Source organism: Spermophilus citellus (genome assembly GCF_964194105.1).
Source record: "Spermophilus citellus genome assembly, chromosome: 15".
NCBI classification, from domain to species: domain Eukaryota; kingdom Metazoa; phylum Chordata; class Mammalia; order Rodentia; family Sciuridae; genus Spermophilus; species Spermophilus citellus.
In genome coordinates, this window is record NC_138195.1 from 21547034 (window position 1) to 21566779 (window position 19746).

General features: G+C 36.8%; 1 pseudogene across 1 annotated transcript in view; it reads right to left on the reverse strand.

Annotated features, from left to right (window-relative positions):
* Positions 1–19746, reverse strand: part of LOC308634088 (pro-neuregulin-3, membrane-bound isoform-like) — a 140461-nt pseudogene that overhangs the window by 53463 nt on the left and 67252 nt on the right. Inside the window, exons 3-4 of the transcript in view lie at positions 11782–11884; positions 5549–5684 (exon numbers count right to left, since the gene is read on the reverse strand). The product of the transcript in view is annotated as a pro-neuregulin-3, membrane-bound isoform-like (transcript). The remainder of the gene's footprint in view (positions 1–5548; positions 5685–11781; positions 11885–19746) is intronic.

The window sequence follows — 19746 nt, forward strand, 5'->3', positions numbered from 1 at the left end:
ACTGTAGACCTTGACACATGTGAGAGTACATGTTTGCCTTTGGGATTATACAATTAGCGTCTAACAATAAACTCCTTGAAAGCAAGAACATTCCATGTGTTATGAGAATTTTGAATTGTGATAAATCATTATGTCCCTGGTCCTTACTAGGCACTGTCTGATACCAGTTACTTCATTTCTGAATTAATCTATTCATTCAAATATAAATATATATTGAATAAGGGAGTTAGAATTTAATATTTCAAACAAGACATCAAGTTTTAGATTAGAACTATTTAAAAATTAACTTCAATTAATACTACAAAGAAATTACCTTTTTGATATCAGCTCTGCAGATAATTCGATAAAATTCAATTCACTCTCACCAAGGAATTCAAATGTCCACAGTATTAGGTGGCATTCAGATCTCTTTTATTGAATTGAGAGGTTATTTTTCATTCTGTTAGAGTATTTTGACTTAGACTATATACATTGTAAAATAATAGTACTTATATCTACTAATAGCCTGTGAGCATCTTGAGGTCAGCAATAATCTCTGTATTTTAAGCTTTCCATGTATTGCCCAACATATAAAAGTATTCAGTAAATATTACTGAATAAATGTATTCCTCTCTACCAATTGTTAAGGATGTGCTGGGCATTTTTCTCCAGTATTTATTACCTTGCAGTTCTTTCTCAGTGAACATGACCCCCTATAAACAAACCTGTCTTCCTTTCTCTTTCATACCAGGGATTGAACCCAGAGGTGCTTTACCACTGACCTGTATCCTCGGTCCTTTTTATTATTGATTTAGAGACAGGGTCTTGCTCAGTGGTAAGGCCAGGCTTCAGCTTGGTAATCCCCCTGCTTCAGCCTTCTGAGTAGTTTGGATTACAGGTATATGCCACCACACCTAGCTAAACCTATATTTCTTCAAGATGATTACTGGATCAAAAGGTAGGAAGGATATATAAATTTTTCCCTTACTTTGTGATTATATGTATTTTTCCTGATTTTAAGAGAAGAACAGCTCATCTCTCTTTTGATGACTTCACTTTCTGATCCCTGAACCAGACTGAGAAGTTTCACTTAGCTCTTTCTCACTCCAGGACTCAATTCAGAAGGTTAGTTCATCTCTTTGGGTCACAAAGACTTTAACTGCAAATGAAGGTAGGGGCTAGATGTTTATAAGGCACTACAGGATAATCTACCCTCATTCTTCTGTCTCAGCCAAGCCGTCCAGAAAATCATGTTGCTTCAATTGACTAGGTGTTTCACATCTTGTTAAATGACTGTAAAGTGAAACCCTTCACCATTAATGTTTAATGAACATAAGGGAATGCCAGACACAATTCATTTGTTAAACACCACCATTTGCAAATAATTTTAAGTAGTTAACCTGGTCTTGGAGATAAAAGACAGATTTGCCTGATATGGTAATCAGGTAGGATTTTTTTTTTTCTGGGAAGGATGATTATGTACCTAGATACCTGTCATCCTCCTTTGTAGAGGAAATGAATGCTCACAGTAGGAAGACCAGTGATGGACCTGGGTGTTCAGAATTTCTTAATAGAAAAGGAAAGTTGCATTTGAACAGAGATTCTGAACTTTCTAGCCACTTTTGCTATTTTTGAAAGGATAATTTTCTGTTATGGAGTGGCCATGCATTATAGGGCATTTATCAGTAGCCCTGATCTGTAACCACTAGGTTCCAGTAGTATTCTTTCCCCAGGTATTTACAGCCAAAGTATTTTTAAGTCTTTGCCAAATGTGCAATGGTGGTAGGAGTAAATTTCCCCCTGGTGAGAGATAATGAGTTTATAGGTCTGGGTTTATCTTTGACCTACTCACTAGTCTTCTGATAGAAGTAACTGTCTAAGCTCCATTTCCTCCTAGATATTATAAGTTAAACATTCACTGTGAGAAGGAAATGAGACAATATATTTGTTATTTAGTTTAATACTGTGTTTGCGCTCAGCACATGTGTTTTGCTGTTACCATGACTATGTCATTTATCTTGTTATTATTGACATGGGTATTTCCTCATAGCTCTTACCAGAAGAAAATAGTATAAAAACCTACAAAACAAAAATGCATTTGAAATTCCCTTTGATAGACATCTAATGTTCTTAGTCACATGACTGCTTTCCCTAAGACTACCCATAATATGATTCCTGATCTTCAACTGCAGATTCCCTACATATTTCTCTTCGTATATTTTAAGGATAGCATTAAAGAAAAGCTAATGTTCTTAAAATATTTGGTTCCTTTTTAATAGACTTAATTTCTATTCTCCATCACTATTTTGTCTCAAAACTTACAGCATGGAAAATTGCAGTCAAATTGATATTTGCTTCCTGGAATAAAATTGTGAGCAAAGGGTATCAGCATGTAATTCACCAAAGAGGAAATTTGACTAGAAATATGTGGACAGAGATTATGCTTCACTCTCAAATAAAGAAATGCAAATTTCAAAGAATGCCATTTCCTACTATTAAATTAGCAAAGGAAATGTTGATAGAGATATAACAAAACCAGCAGTGACCCACATTGCCTTCTAGCACTGAAACTGACATGCTTTTGGGGAAGAGACTTATCACAATCTGGTCTTGTTAAGGAGACCTGCTCAGGTAGCCCTTGAGCCTATGCTGGCAATATGCAGAATGCAATGTCTCTGTGCACATATCTCTTCAATGCACCATTCTCTCATTTTGTTGGCATACTTAAATGCCTTCTCTTCATACATATTTTCTTCCTGGAATCCCAATTCCTGCTTAGCAATTCATCCTGATAATTTCTTGGGATGATCTTAGATGATCAAAACACTTCTGTCTCTGAGACAGAGGGGAATGAAACCCCAAAATATGCATCTTTGAAATAAGGATTATTTTGGGTAAGGTCATAGAGACCCAGAATAGGTAGTAAAAGCTCTCCAAATAGGCTTTTTTTTTTGTAAAGGAAATTTCCTTTACCAAAAAAGAGAAAAAAAAATCACTTAAGCCTTCATATGAATGCTTAATTACAACTCTTAAATTCCATATTTTTCCTGGTCACTGTTCCATAACTTGCTTCCCCAACCTGGAAGTTGAAAATACCTCTTTTCCTTTAGCCTAAGCTGGTATATAAGCCTAAATTACAAATACCCCTTTGAGTTATCCATTTCTGGGTATTCTATATTACACTCCTAATACCCATGTTAACACACCTCTGCTTTTCTCTTGTTAATCTGCCTTTTGCTATAGAGTTCAGCAGAGAACCTAGAAGAATAGAAGTTAAAAAATGTTTTTCCCCATATCCTCTTCTTAAGCAACAATGGTATGAATACAAAAAGACACCATCCTCACTCTTGAGCCCTGAGGATATAATCTAGTTGAGACTCTTCCCATTTTGTGTGTCCATACACAACATAGGGCTCTGTGGGCTGGAGAGGAAAAACAATCATATTCACCCAACATCTTCTAAGTGCTGGAAACCTGCAGCTAATCACTTCCTTCTCATAATTCCAATGAAATGAGGGCAGGAGAGAGGATGCAAATGAAGATTTTGGCATTGGTGAAAAGAGCCTGTATGTCTACCAGGATGGGGATGGATGAGAGGGGTTGTGAAGTGTTCACTCATGGACCATTAATGAAATAATCCCAATTCAGTATGTGGCAATCATGCAGGAGACAAAAGATGCTATCAGTACTTATTAGGTAAAAAAGAAGAGTCACAACCAAACTCTGTTAAATACATGGCTATGGACAAAGACTCTTCTTGACCTGACTTACTTCAATCAGGCCTCACCTTTACACTATAAAAACAGTATCCCCTCAACACAAGTGCTTTCATACCCCTATTTATCCACCCCACACTAAAAGACCTGAACAAACACTGACTTAGTTTCCAACAGCTCAAGGCTGCATCCCTAGAATGACCATAGCCCCCCTTCAAGTGCCTGCTGAAAAACAAAGCAACATCAAACTCAAGGCCCACACCTGAAGATAATGCCGAGTTCCTATCTAAAACATTTACAGGAAGCTTTATGGTTATAAATGTCTCTTACACCTCAGGAAGTATCTTCCATAAGCACCTACAAAACATTCCTTTGAAATATCCTCATCAGGAAGGACGGGGGCTCTGCCACCAAGTCTTCCTGGGAGCATGGTATCCTGATTTCAGTAATTGCTGGCCAGAAGACACCACTGCCCAACTGCACATACACACTGACCCACCCTGAGCACTTTGTCCCTTCCCTAGCTCTAAGCCCTCACTTGTCCCCCTTTCTGCTCTCATTCCTCCTTTAAAAGGCCAAGTCACCTTGTATATACCGAATATGTGCACAATGGGCCCCTTTCCCCATCACTGTGGTACATTACTGATTAAAATCAATCCCTGTTGCTGTCACATGTGTCCAGACTTGTTTATCTTTGATGGGACTAGTTGCTAAGGAACTGAATCCCTCCATCACTGTGGTTGTTTAAGGTGCTTGGATTATACTCATTAGAAATCATTAGCAAAAGTGTTCTCTGAAAAGAACAAGCCCTGCCCATTCCCACGAATAAAAGTTTAACAAAACTTTGCCGGCAAGCAATTCTGATTTATGAATCCCACATTAAACCATCTAAGTACATCTGTTAGGCACATCATAATGGTGACTCTTTGGGTAATGATTTCTCAGAATCACAAGTGATGTATGAATTCTCAGCAATTTAAGTGTTTGAAGGGGCCTGAATGTGTCCTGGGTGATTGCCTATTATACTCAAATCCTAGTTTTATAGTATGGCCTTTGTTCCTTTGTTCCATGCCTCATAATCTGGAATCACAATCTTATGTGTGAGCAAAGCATTGCTACCCATAGGAGGAATATTTCAGCATGTATTAGATAGTGTTTTTAATTTGTGTGTTTTGCAATATATCTTAGAAGAGATTAAAACTACCTTTCAAAAGTGTACAGGAAAAGAGTTTGCCTTTAAGTTTTGGTGTCTGTACATCCTGGTGTTAGAAGAATTGACTCTAGGACTGAGTCTCAAGTTTCTCATTCCTCTGACCCCCTTAACTTGGAGCTGCTTGAACATAGTATGCATTTGTTGAGTTCCATGGCTTTATTCTTTTTTATTTCTTTCCCTCTTGGTTCTTTGACTATCTGATGAACCTTTCATGCCTTTTGAAATCCTGCTAGGGTCTGACCTTGTTGAGGGGCAGCTCCAGGTCTGTCTCCTCTAGGTCCTCCCTCCAGCCTTGCTGTAGCATCCACCATAGCAGTGCAAATTCTTACATAGTTCTGGTGGTGGTTCTAGTTCCCACATGGCACCAAACATTATTTCTGGCATAAAGTAACAATTCAGTTGTTTGATGGGACAAACTTTTTGCTATTAGAGATTAATTTATATTATAGATAAAAATCAAGATCTAATATTAACTTCTATTTCTTCTGATAGGTGCATATATACATACCTACGTGCATGCAAATGAAAGATGATTTAAGTAAACTATAAAGTACTGAAGAAAAGTGAGTATAATTATAGGTTCCCTTTTCCCTATGGATGGGGATGCTGAGGTGGGCTAAAGGAAGAGACGTACAGGCACATCACTTACATTTTGCAGCTGGACATGGCTTTTCACCAAGCTCTCCGATTTTGCCATTGTGCTGGATGCTTTAAGACTGTAGTTTTTACCATTTTGTGACTCCTTCAGCTGCTCTTGGATTTGTTTAGCTTGTTTGCTGCAGGTATAAATATGTGTTATCAGAATTTGCATACGTTTATGGAATCTTAAATTTTGATGTTCATTCATTCCCCATGTCTTTGACATTTGCCAAAGCTAGATGAGCTCAGTTAACAAAGACGGCCCTTCTCTTGTTTTCAACTCCACCAAGAAATACTTCCAATTTAGAGCAAAGTTGGTATTATGCATTATGATCCTGAGATTCATAAGCAATGGTGCTTAGGAACGTGATGTGTTGTCCTGGCCTCCATAAATGCAAGAGTTTCCTGATCCTCAGTGCTCACTTTTAAATAATTGGAAATGCTATGGATAAGTGACTAAAGGAAAAATATGAGGCTTGACTCTGGAGGCCATATGTTTTTGCTAAGATATATGTGTAGCCTATATGCATGGCTTGCATACAAAAATGTGTATATTTTCTGTCTTGTACATTTATTATTACCTACAGCCTAAATAATAGTTATTTTTTAAGGAACTAACTAATGATTTCATAGTTAACTACTGGTTTCATTTTAACTACAGGTACCAGTTAATTTATTTTCCACAATAATTCTATGTGATGAGAGGATAACATTGTCTCCATTTAACAGATAGGTAAACAAAGGCACAAAGAAGTTTAATCATTTGCCCAGGGTCACAGAGAGTAGGTGGTAGAGCATAGCCTTCAACCAAACCACCATTAAGAGATTTACATATCCTCAGCTTCTAAGCAGGGATGCTGAGATTGCTGTAGGTTTTTGGACTCAGAAATAAAGTAATCCTGCATGTACATGTGGAAGGACTGTTGTTTGGTTCATTCGGTGTCTATTCCAGAGGAGTGGAACAAACTCTTGCCTGATTAGCTGCAATCTTCCAGAAGGTTCATAGCAATTATCTATTAGTGTCAGACTCAGTACCCCTGAAAACCAATTTTCAGAATCATCTCCCTGAAGTTTGCCTCTCTCCTGAGTTCTCTGTCAAGGAGACTGGTTGGAAGACAAATCTTACCATGAATGTCTCTGTTCTGCTACTACAGGGACTGGGATCTGAAACTGAGCTCTTATCCACCAGCTTGCCACCCTAATAATTATCTAAATGTCTCTGAGCTTCCCTTTCTTCATGTGCAACTGGAGTTCATAAGAGCTACCTTGTCTTCCATGTATATGGTGGCAGCTGAATGTGAGAGGGTATACAAAGTGTTCATATCTTTTTCTCTTCATTGTGCAGTTAGTTTAGTCTTGGGGGCAGATGCTGTGGAGGAATGAGAACATTGCCCAGAGAAAATATTGTACTAATTGAATCTCTCACAAGTAAGTCACTTATCTTTTCTAAAGAATTTGGAGGTTATGAGCATCATTTACCCTTTTGAATTTACACTGCCAATGTGTTGGTAGCTGTTTACATTTTTATCTTTTCAATTATTTGGGGGGCTTTTATCTCCAACACTTCTGGTTGCTTTAATCCAGGTGTAATAATCTGTCTGCAGATCATCGGCCAATCTGCAGCCTATTGTTTAAAATGAGCTTATAATATGAGCATTTAAGAAGCACATTGTGGCCACAAAATCCTCTCAGGGATTCATTCAAGAAGAATACAGAAAATCTGGGAGTGCCAGCCCACTAAATCACCAAGCAGCAGTAAAAGCCTGGTTGTCATAAAGCAAGGACTCAGTGTCTCTACTGTCTTAATTCTTAGGAGAGTACCTATCATTTCAGTAATCCCCTGATTCAGAGCCTGATATAAAACACCCCACCGTATTTCATGGATCTTTCTACAATGTGCCTTCCTTTACTTCTTCTCACTCAGGTGCTGACTTGGCAATTTTCCAAGGTACGTGTTCTTTCATTTCAGAGCCAGCATCTCCTCCCACCCCCAATTCCTCTCTTCTCCACTCAAAAACATACTTGTTTCTCCCCCCTTTCATCTTCCCTTCAGAAAATGGGAACAGAGGAAATGAGCAGCAGCTGAGTGCAATACCAACAGCTCTCTCATGACAACAGTTGCTCTGGGAAAGAGGAGGTATTTGTGCCTTGTATCTTGGAATGCCAATAGCCCAGCCAGATCAGTATTGAGAGTTTGCTAAGTTTCTCTAACCTAATGCATTAGAAAGAGATGAAACGCATGTTGGGAAACAGAAGACATCACAAGCCTATTGATAGACATTATTTGCAACATAATGGCTAAATTCCTAAGGAAGCAGACCCTGGAGTGGAGATAGTATGTAGGACTCTACATACTATCTTTGGTATGTGCAGCTGTGAAAGTGAAAAAGGGGGAAGCTAGAATGTGATGCAGTCTCCATGGAAACCTTAGCCAACCCCTCAGGAGCTCTAGAGTTGACTTGGTCTTATACCCCAAATTTGAAGCAAAGGTGTGGTCTTGTGAGCCCTACGCTGATGTGTCGTCAGAGGTGGGTTATCTCAGAACAGGGCATGTGACCAAGAAAGGCAGCTCAGGGTCTGAGGTCAAATAGCATATCAGAACATCCTGATGATGCAAAATCTCTTACTGAATAGGTGATAAGCTATAGGAAGAGGCATGTTGCTACTGGTAATACCTTTCCTAATTTTTCCTATTGTTTTCCCAGTTTTGATTACCATCCATTTCAGGTTTTGCTGTCAGGAACTTTTTCTCTCCTACCCCAAATTTAAGTTAGTCATTTCCAAATTCTACTAAAAACTCCTATAGCTGACTTCATCCTTCTTACCTAAGTAAGCTGAAGTAAAGAGAAAACCCTTAAGAACTGATAGTTTCCATCTGAATCATATTGGCCATACTTAAATTAATTAATATTTGCATTAAATACATATGGGCTCACTAGACGTAATGAGAATTCTTTCTACTCTTTTGGCATTGTGGCATTTGATTAATTCCATCAGAAAAATCCTCCAAATTCAAGAAGACATGCTTCATTTCTAGCTCATCATGTTAGCTACCTTCAAAGTTTCAGACATGTTGCTGTAATATTTCTTTTGATGGGGCTGTGCTATGCCACATAATGAGGAATGGACAAGAGTGGCAAAATCTGAGTGATTATGCAAGGTATAGCATAAACAACTCTGAGAATGAGCTTTGTGGTAAGTCCCAACTCTCACTGGCCAGGATGCTACATCCCAGTTTACCAATGGACTTATTTGGGTACCAGTGATAGGCCACTGAATACTGGAATACTTGTGGGCCATAAACTGGAGTCAAAAGAAAGTATCACATGTAAATAACCATATTTTATGCATGAAAGCAAAGGCCGATCAAGTCGGTGGGTGCCTATTCTGTTTTAGCAAAACATTCCGAAATGTAAACACAAATCCAAGAATTCACAAAAGAAGCCTTTTGCCAGGGTTTTACAAAAATCAGTATTGTTTTCAGCAGTGTGGACTAAGTGGTTGGGGCGGGGGCAAGGCATTTCTGTCAAAAATAAAGGAAGACTATTCCAGAAATTATAAGAGAAGGAAATATAAACTCTAGGTCTCTAATGAGAAATGGCATTCCAGTTGGAAAGGCATCACTATTATCATTATTTTTTTTCAAAAAATGTGTCCTGGGTGAGCAGACAGAAGAAAAATATTCCAATGAGTACTCCTCCACCCGCTTGGTCCTCTGAGATTCCCAGGAAGAACCTGGCATTGAATGGTGTTTCCAATAAATTCCCTGAACCCTCGCTGAGCCCAAGGAACAGATGATGGTCTCAGAGCCTACTGGAGGCCCAGAGAGTGAGACTGACAGCCCTAAAGACAGAAGTTCTTTAGTTATCCAGCTGTTCTCCATTCTTGTGATTACCATAATCAGTCTTTTACTTAAATGTGGTACAACTACAAATTATACTCTAAAAATAAATGATTAACTGCTTCTTAATAGTAATTTGCTTATTGTTAAATACACTATTTCTTGCTCATCTGCAGTTCTTACCAGGAGACCCTTCTAACACTCTGCTGGGTGTGATTATCCTTCACATCCTCTGGTGTATGCTCTTAACTTTGTAGCAACATAGTCTTTAAGTCCTGGAGTGGAAAACTATAGGTGTTAAAAATACTGAGCCATTGTGGAGTATTTAATCTTTCAAACACTGTGCTGTGACCTGTATAGCATTATCCCATTCAGTCTTTAACGTGCTTCTGTAAGGTAGATGTTGTTTTGGTGCATATTTCACCTAAAAGGAAACTGAGGCTAAGAAACTCCCACTGTGGCTGATTGGTGTAAAATCCTGACCACTACAGCCTTGTGACCTCCCTAAAGTGCTCGAGGCTCCACCAGAGAGGGAAATCCTAAGTTGCTCTGAGGAGTTTCATCATTTGGAGGACTTTATAAGCCAATATGGCACAGTAATTTAAAATAAGTTTTGTCAATTACACTTTTGTTTCACTTTCAAAACCTATTTTAAATTACTGTGATTCAGAGCCCTGTATCTGCAGTTTTCTACCTTGCCGTTTTGAAAAGTTGATATTTCAAAATAAATTTTAATATTATCTGCTATATTGGATTTGAAATATTATCTCCCAAAAGCTTACGGAGTAAAGGGTTGTCTCCTAACTGATGCTATTAGGAGAGGTGGGGCCTTGTGGAAGGTCTTATGGTCATTGATGCAATGCCCTCAGAGAGGAGAGTGGGACTCCACTCCTTCCTCTTTTTCTCTTTTCCAACGTTCAGCTTTAAGAGAAACAGACCTCCTCCGCCACATGTTCCTACCATGATGTATTGCCTCAGGACCAAAAGCAGTGATGGGTAATTTAATCATGGATTGTAAACTACAAAACTGTGAGCCAAAATAATTGTTTCCTCTTCATAAGGTGATTCTATCAGGTGTTTTGTTAGAGTAATGAAAAGCTGACTAATACTGTATTTTCCAGTTCGATAAAAAGCACCACTCAGATTGTTTTGACAACTGTGATATAAAGTGTGAAAAGCTCAGTGTGCCTGACAAAGAGTTCTAACTTTCCAGTTCAGGAAGTTATAATTGTCATAGCCATCATATTTCTTCGGCACATCTTGGCTAATAAAATATAGTGTTCTGGATGAGGCCATGGAATAAGGAAAGAGATAGTAGGTAAACAAACAAAAATCTACAGATACCTGAAAGTATGGATTTTCTATCAATATTATTCCATAAATTATGACAGATGCACCATATATTAATAATAGAGGAAACTGGGTCTAGGCTGTATAGGAATTCTGTGTACTATTTTTATAGCAATCCTGAAATAATTTTAAAATAATGTTTACTGAGTTTGTCATTTATTTTTAAGGGGTAATTATTTTGTTTTTAATTAACATACACAACATGCAGACAGGTATTATATATTTTATCTGGAAACTGATTCATTTTTAGAAGAGCAAATGGTTAGAAAAATATAGTTCCTATGAAAAGCAATTTCATGTTGGCTTAGATTCCAGACAAGCTGTAGGAGTAAAATCTGAGCCAACTTTTGAAGGCTCAAGAATTGAAAAGGCTAATGTTTTTATCTGCATTTCTTATTTAGGGAAATGATGTAATCTAAACTTAAAATAACTATCAGTTAATTTGGAAAAAAATACATACACAAACACTTTTGTGTGTATATGGATGTATTTTATTCTCCTTTATTAGTCAAAAGTAAGTACCTTCACTTGCCAAAGGTCAAGTGTCTTGGCAAATGAACTTCAGGGCAAATTCAACATATATATGTCAACTGGTGAGCTAATACACTTTTTTTTTTTAGGATTCTTCATATTTGCCTAAAACCTTTATGAGTATCAGGTAAAAATAGCAGGAGAGATTTTTTTTTCTGTAGTTTCTTTCAGGAAAGGCTAGGTAATGGTTGATAATGTTTAGTGTCACAGCAGTAACTCCCCTGTTTCGAAGTCAGTACTTTAGTGACAGGAGACACTAAGCCTTTAGTTCAGGCAGGTAATCAACTAGTACAAATGATTGCTATGTGCAAAGATAACACCCACTCCCCATACAGACATACACACCCAGTTCACATGCTCCTTGCAGTCTACTAAGAGGTCTGAGTCATTTGCAGATGGTTAATGAACCCATTTGCACAGGATCTCTCTGCTTGGAGCAGAGACTGAGAACATAAAGAAAGACAAAGTGCTCTGAGAAATACCCTTTTAACACTTGAAAGAAATGATCTTACTTGCTTTTGAAGTAGAATGCTGCACAGAACATGCCCACGATGACAATTCCAAAGATGATACATGAAATTGACAGCACCTGCCTTTGATAAACTTCTTCACTCTCTGTGAATGTGAAAAACAGAATTAGAATGGATGCTAGCAGTGCACAGCAGCAACAATCTCCATCTTTGTCCTCCCAAACTGGTAAGATACTTTCAAAGCCAACGTTTTTGTTCCTGTCATGAATAGGAAAAAACATGAAGAAATTATTTTGATTCAATTTCTTTGCCAAGTTCTATAGGATAAATTGTTGCTATTTTTTCTTTTCCTGCATCTACATGGCTAAATCATAACTCATACATCAATATCAGAATCATAAATTTCATTATCAAAAGACATTCCATGGCTTTAGGACATATGATTTTGAAACTGTGGTAGGGTCCATAATAATGAGCTGGAAAAATAAATATATATCCATTTGAACTTTCCTGTGCCCCCGTTGGCTTCCAAGGTAAATATGTCCCTGGATGGTTTTCTGAGTCTGATTGGTTCTTGGCTGTCTGCCTCCCATTCATCTTTCTGCTACTATGATTGACATCACTCAAGAAAGAGAATTTCCATATGCAAGCAAGTAGTATATCATGCACTCTGTGACCTCATCAATACCAGGGTTCTAGCACAATACATCTCAGCCTCTGTTACCTAGGTTGTAGCTTGTCATCACACAAAAAATGAAAATTTAAAAACAAAACATTTTACCTTGCAGCCACAATTATTTTATACTCCCAGATTCATTTCAAAATTATATCTAGTGAAATAGTTCTTCCATCTCACCAAGAGTTTTGGGTCCATGCAGACCCCAGCACTATTCAAACATCAGGCACATCCTTCTCACATTGTCTGTACATGTCATAAGAAAAATGAAGCCACTTTTCTAACACAAAATTAACTGCATCGGTACCCATTTCTCTTTCTGAACATAAAATACTAGTTCTCTTTGAATTATTCAAACTCTCAACTTTGAAGACTGAATTCTCAAAATATGGACCATCTATGTCAGAATCACAAAGGGAGATTTGTATTTTGTTACTAACAACAACTATGGCATCTTTGACCTTGTAATATGGAAATCATTTAAGTGAACATTTTAGGTTGTTTCTCCTTCATATTAAAGTTATTCAGGTATAGCACATGCCTTATTTTTAGGAAAGGAATACATTCAAATTATGATGTCATCATTGTGATGCAAAAATTCTTAACAAAAATTTAGGAAATAAAATCCAGCAAGATATTAAAAAGTTCAGTCCTTCACAACTAACTAGAGTTTATGCAAGGAATACAAGTTGTTTCTGTATTTTAAAATTATTATTTTTACCATTTAATAGGTTAAAATTTATTAGTTTGGAAGTTTATGAAAAACTTTAATAAAATCTTATTTCTGATTTAAGCTCAAATACTAGACATAGAAGGCACTCAGCATGATAAAGAAAAGCTTTAAAAATATACATAATTGTGAAAACTGAACATTCTGTTCCTAAGAGCAGGGACAAAGAATAGTACACCCTTGAAAAGAAGTTGGAAGGGTGGATAGTTAGTCAAAGCAATAAGAAAAGTAGAATTAAATCATTTCAATTGAGAAAGTCTGATGATCCTATTTGTAAAGGCCTTTTTTTCATCTATGCAGATGGAATCTACAGAAGTGGTAGGAAGCTAACTGAGTACAAAATTTCAGGATTAAAACATTAAAGTCATATCTGTTTAATAGTGACACGTTAGAAATTGAAACAAAACTATCACACTAGAATTCAAAATTAAAATACATAGTGATAAATTTGATAAAAACATACACAATGGGGCTGGGGATGTGGCTCAAGCGGTAGCGCCCTCGCCTGGCATGCGTGCGGCCCGGGTTCGATCCTCAGCACCACATACCAACAAAGATGTTGTGTCCGCCGAGAACTAAAAAATAATAAATATTAAAAAATTCTCTTTCTCTCCCCTTTCACTCTCTCTTAAAAAAAAAAAAACATACACAAGTCCTGTTAGCTAAAAGATTTGAAATATTACTCAGGGAATTAAAAAAAAAACCTTAAACAGTCATGTTAATGGACTAAAAGACTCAATTCATCACCTTGGAGAAAATTGATATTTTGAGTACAATCCTATTAAAAATCCCAGAAGGCATTTTGTCATTGTCATTCAAATTGTCCAGCTGATTCTAAATATTATATAGAAATAAAGAATTATGATGGTTAAAACAGCTTTTCTGAAATCGAGAACAAAGTTATAGTACTTTAGTCCAAGAATTACAATAAAGCTATGTAATCAAAGCTATATGATATTGTCATAATTCTAGACAAAACAGATGAGAGTCCAGAAATTATCCAAACATAGATTATTTTTTGCGACTTTTGACAAGTCATTTTTTTATAGTGAAAGGATATTTTTAAAATATTACATTATAATAGTAGAGCCATAGTCAGAAAAATGGACATTAACCCTAATCTCACACAAATATAAACTCAATGAAAAACAAACCTAAATTTTAACGATGAAATCGGAACTATAGGAGGGACTCTTAGTAATTTGGATTCAGAAATAATTTCTTACCTAAAATACAAAAGACAAAGTATGATATGTTTATAAATCAATGGTGTGGACTTCAACATCATTTACATTTGTTCTTCAAAGATTTCATTAACATACAGGCACAGTCTGAGAAAAATATTTGCAAAGTACTTTGCCAACAATAGAGCTGTATCTATAAAAATCTCTTACTAAATAAGATGATGATGATAAGCAACCCAATTTAAAAGCGAGAAAAAAAATGTCAATATTTAACATGTCTTTATGTCCTTTGGACCAAATATGGCAAAAGCTATGGGGAATAATAAATAAGAAAAACCTCTCTAAATGCACAGCACTTACCTACATAAGGACACAATTGCAATATTATAGGAAAAGGATGAGAGTAACTTCAGGTCAGAAGACAAAAAATGAGAAGATATGAATAGACATTTTCCCAAAGATATAGGTATAGCAAATAAGTACCTAAAATGATACCCAAAGTAGTAATTATGGAGTTTCAAATTAAATCATATTGTTATAGATGAAATCACTACTAAAACAGCTAATATAAAAGGCTCATCACAGTGTTGACAAGGATATGGAACAATGAGCACCCTAGAGCATTCCTATACTTTTGATGGAAATGTAAAATGATGGACCAATTTAAAAAATAGCTCCTCAGAAAATTACACACCTACCTTATGATTTAGTCATTGCATTCCTAGGTATTTAATGTTAATAATTTCATAATTATTAATGTTTTAGTTCATTATTATATTAATAAGCATAATTACATATCCAAATATTCATAATAACTTTAATAGCCAAAAACTGGAAATAAGCCAAGTTCCTATTAACAGAGTAGTGAATTAACAAATTGTAGTATATCCATACAGTGGAAAATAGCTAAGCAATAAAAAGAAACATTGATATAAGCAACAATATAGATGAAGCCCAGAATTATTATAATGAATGAAATAAATCAGGAAAAACAAGCCCATGTTGGATAAATCCAATTACACAAAATTGTAGAAAGTGGTAACTATTCTATGAACAAAGTATGAATGTGATATCTGGGGTCAGGTGTGGGGAAGAGATAACAGAGTGACATGAGGAAGTTTTGCAGACTCACACTTATGGTTCAGTGTCTTAATTACAGTGTTCATCTCATAGGTTAATGGTTATGCCAGATTGTACCAAATTACACAAGCAATGTGAACTTTTTAATAAATTAAATTGTGTATATATACATATACACATATTTATTCATGAATGTGTATTCTATTTTTCAAGACTTATTGGCTCCTTATTAGACTGACAATACTATCCCAAACCTTTTACACTATCTAAAAAGACTTCAGTATAATACCACCTACCTTTTTTTTTTCCTGACATGTCTAATATTTTAACTCCTTTCAGTCATGATACATGCAATTTTATTTTTCCTTCTGGAATATTATTCTCTTCTAAGTGCCACTACTCCTTTGACCCCACATTAAATGTCATTAGCCCCTAAATTAGTGCACTATATAGTAAGCTCCACTGGTTCAGGGGACTGCATTTTTCACTGATTAATTAATTGGCTCACCACTGTTTTCCCAGCACCTTGTACCAAAGTCACATCACTGGCATGCTAAAACTTGTTACCTGAGTAAATCAGATATTTAACATCCTCACAGGGATTCTCTGATTAAAGTAGGGTGAGAGTCGATCTAACTCAAGCTAAAAGTTTAAGAGTTAGAATCATTGCCTTTACCACCAAGTCCTCCAAGGCTGCACACAAAACCTCTTTTCTGAATTGAGCACCTGCCACTGACTCCACCCATTTTAAAATCCAGCCCAGGTTCCTCCTTTGGGGGATCCTTTCCATCCAACCTTGGCCTCCTCACTGTGACTCTGTGCTCCCAAAGTCCTCTTCACAGGACAAAGCTCCATAAAAAAAGAATGGTGAAATCATTTGTCTGCAGGCTTTAGTAGATACTGGAGCATGATATACCAAAAGCAGTTATTCTCACTGTTCATGTTCATCTTGGATGGGCATACTGCTCTCAACATCCTGCATGCCCGCACTGATGTGCTTGCAAGTTTTATGTTTTGGCCTTGTTTTATTTAGTGCTGATTCCAATCCACAGCTAACAAAAAACAAGTTGTAGGCTGACTCATGGACACAGAATTCCCCAAACCAGGACTTTCAGAGGTTCTTCCAAGATGTACCCAGAAGCTTCCAGAGTCAGTAGAAAAGAGCCAATTATTTGTGATGTTCCTCTATCAGCAAACTGGACTGCGGAAAGTCATTGGGAATTAGGCAAATGGGTACCAGACCTAGAAAACCTGGATCAAAATCTACACAGCTCAAATTCCAGGACCTGTTTTCCTTCTCTGAAACCTTGTACTCTAGCCTCTCTTTAAATAAGATTGCACATTTTCTAGTACTTTATCCTGTTGAAATGTATTGCAATCTAGTGTTTTAGAAATGTTCTCTCAAGTTTACTTCATGTTTTCTGATATTCCAGGCTGAATAAAAACTCAGAAATGTAGATAATGCCTTATTTCTATTAGGCTTTATTTCCATGTTCAGTGTAAGAAAAGAGGCAATCATGGGGCCACAGCAATAATGAGTGAATATTTTAAATTTGGAAAGGTTCACATCAGAGGCTTACAAAATATATCATCAAGTCCTTGTTTGAACACTGACATCTTAAAAAAAAATCCTCCTTTCTACCCCATGTGTATAAGCTCATTAAATTTTCCAATTGAACTTGGAATCAAATAAATAGCTATGCCAATTCCCAAGCCGTCCATTTTATTTAATTGTTGAGTTGATGACTACAGTGGAATAATCATGAATTGATTGTGACAACTTTCCCCACCCTGTTTCTACCACTAAAAAGGATTTTGAAGATGACAATAGTATCTATTAAAATGTGAACAAAAATAAGACTGTTCCCACTAAAATGAATAATTGATTTCCATGTAAAATCTATGTGGTATGTTTCTTCCTATTTGAAGCTAGTCAAAAGCAGCCTGGGAAAATGCAAAAAAAAATCAATTCTGAGTTTAAATCAAGAGTGAAATTAAAAGCACGAAGACTGCAAGTGAATTTACAGACCCAGGTATAGCTAAGGTGATGGACTAATGTGTTTGATTCATGGAGTGTTACCCAAGAACTCCAAGGCAATGAAGGGCCAGGAGGCTGGCAGTATTGTATTTCACTTCTGGCCAATTTTTAAAAATTATCTTAGAATACTGGGGTTTGAACCCAGGGCCTTGCATAAGCATGGCAAATGCTCTACTCTATCCCTTTTTATTTTGTGACAGGGTCTTTTTAAGTTTCCTAGGATGGCCTCAAACTTGTGATCCTCCCAACTTAACCTCCCAAATAGCTGGGATTAAAGTTGAGCACTACACAGCCCTTTTACCACTTTTCATATGAGTGAGCACAGTGCATTCCTTTACTTATATAACCTCAATTTCCTCATCTGATTAAAGCAATGGTAATATATACATACATACATACATACATATATATATACATATATATATATATGTATATGTGTGTGTGTGTGTAATGAATTATCTAAAATAAATCGTTTACTATCTGCTATATATACACTTTAAGAAAACAAAATCTGTCCCCCTGAAACCTGTAGTATTTGGCTTATAAAACACACTCGCTAACTGTATGATAGATGAAATCTTGCATAGGAATCCACCTGTCCTTTTAAACATTTTATTTTAGTAATGATTTCTTAAGGTAGCACCATAGATTTACTATAATTTTCTGGGCTCTGGGTCCAAAAAGAGCTTAACAGTAAGATAAAATGCCTAGTGAGCTTGTTCATGAGCAAGTGAAAAGTCTGTGAATTGGAATCCTATAACAGAAAATGTAAGGGATCTAGAATCAGGGAGATCTAAATTTAAATTTGAGTTTGACCATTTCTTATCACTTAAAATTTTGTCTGGTCATTTAACTTCTTTGTACTTTAATTTCTCACCAAATAGGAATGCTAGTACCCTTGTTTAAGGACCTCTGGTATTTCCCATCATAGCATTACACTGATTAACCTGTAGAAACTGTTCAATAAATACTTTTTCCTTAATAAACTTCTAGAATATATGAGGAAACACATTCTAAAGTATCTCTCAAAGATAAAGCTTCATATTTTTAGCCTTTTTGATAATATCCAACACCACCTAACAGAAAAATTTAGTGAAAGATAAAGCTTAAGTTAAAAGTAAGAAAAATAACCACAAAAGTGAAACTTTGGGGAAATATTTCAAGTCTACTTGTGACAATAGGCATTGGTTAATCATATAGTAGACAAACTCTTTTCTATAGGAACCCCACACACACACCAACCTGGTCTAGGGATGCCCTCTGACCTCAGGAAGGAGGCATTTTCTCTTTATCCAATCTCCAAAGATAAAGTCTTTATTTTTTTCTCTAAACAAAAGTATACAGAAGATATTAAATGATCAAATTACTCTTACTGTCCTTCCTTTGAAGAGAAATTGATTATTCTTTTAAAATATATATACTTTTAGTGCCAACTGTATGCAGACACTAGGTTTGATGCTAGGAATGAAAAGAATAATTAGGCATAGACGCTCCTGGATGAGCTTCGTTATTGTCTAGAGTACACAGCCCTTAATTAAGTCAATACAATAGTAAATATGAAAATCTGACTATAGAACATGTTAGAAGGAGGAAGTATAAAGTGCTTTAGAGGCATATCATATGGGGCATCCACCTCTTCACAGAGTCCAGAGATAGAAAATATAAGAGTCAATTAGACAAAAGTTTTAGGATATTGAGAGTTGTCCAAAAAAGGAAATAACTTATACAAAAGCCCTGAGGTAAACTAGAAAGTGGTATGCACGTTCAGGAATCTGGAGCACAAGCAGCTTAGCAGAACAACAAAGGGTGTGGGGAGCCATTCTGACACGTGATTGGGTGACTCCCGTTAAGGGCCTGAGGCACTCTGGCTGTGTCGGAGTTATCCCGACCCTTTCCTGATGAGAGAGCCCATCCGTGTGGGGGTGTGCCTGACCACTGACCCCGGGGACCCAATCACTGACCCTGACCTTGGAGTGCAGCCCCCCCTCAACCTTCATTGGATGGAATTCTCCCCTGAATCTCTTGTCCCCCAAATAAAAGGCTACTCCCCGGCGTGTTCCCTCTCTCTCTCTCCTGCTAGCCCAGAGTAATCCTCGCTGCCCTGCTGGGCGGCTGGAGGCGGGAACCAGGGAGGTGAGCCGTCTTGGACCTAGCAATGTAAAATAAGGTACTGGTTTATGTGTTTTATTTTGATCTCTTCTAACTAACTTAATGCCTAGAACCTCATTAATGAAACCACTGCGCAGGCCGCGTGGTAGAAAAGGGATAACGAGGGACATTAATGTCAGCTCAGGTGAGG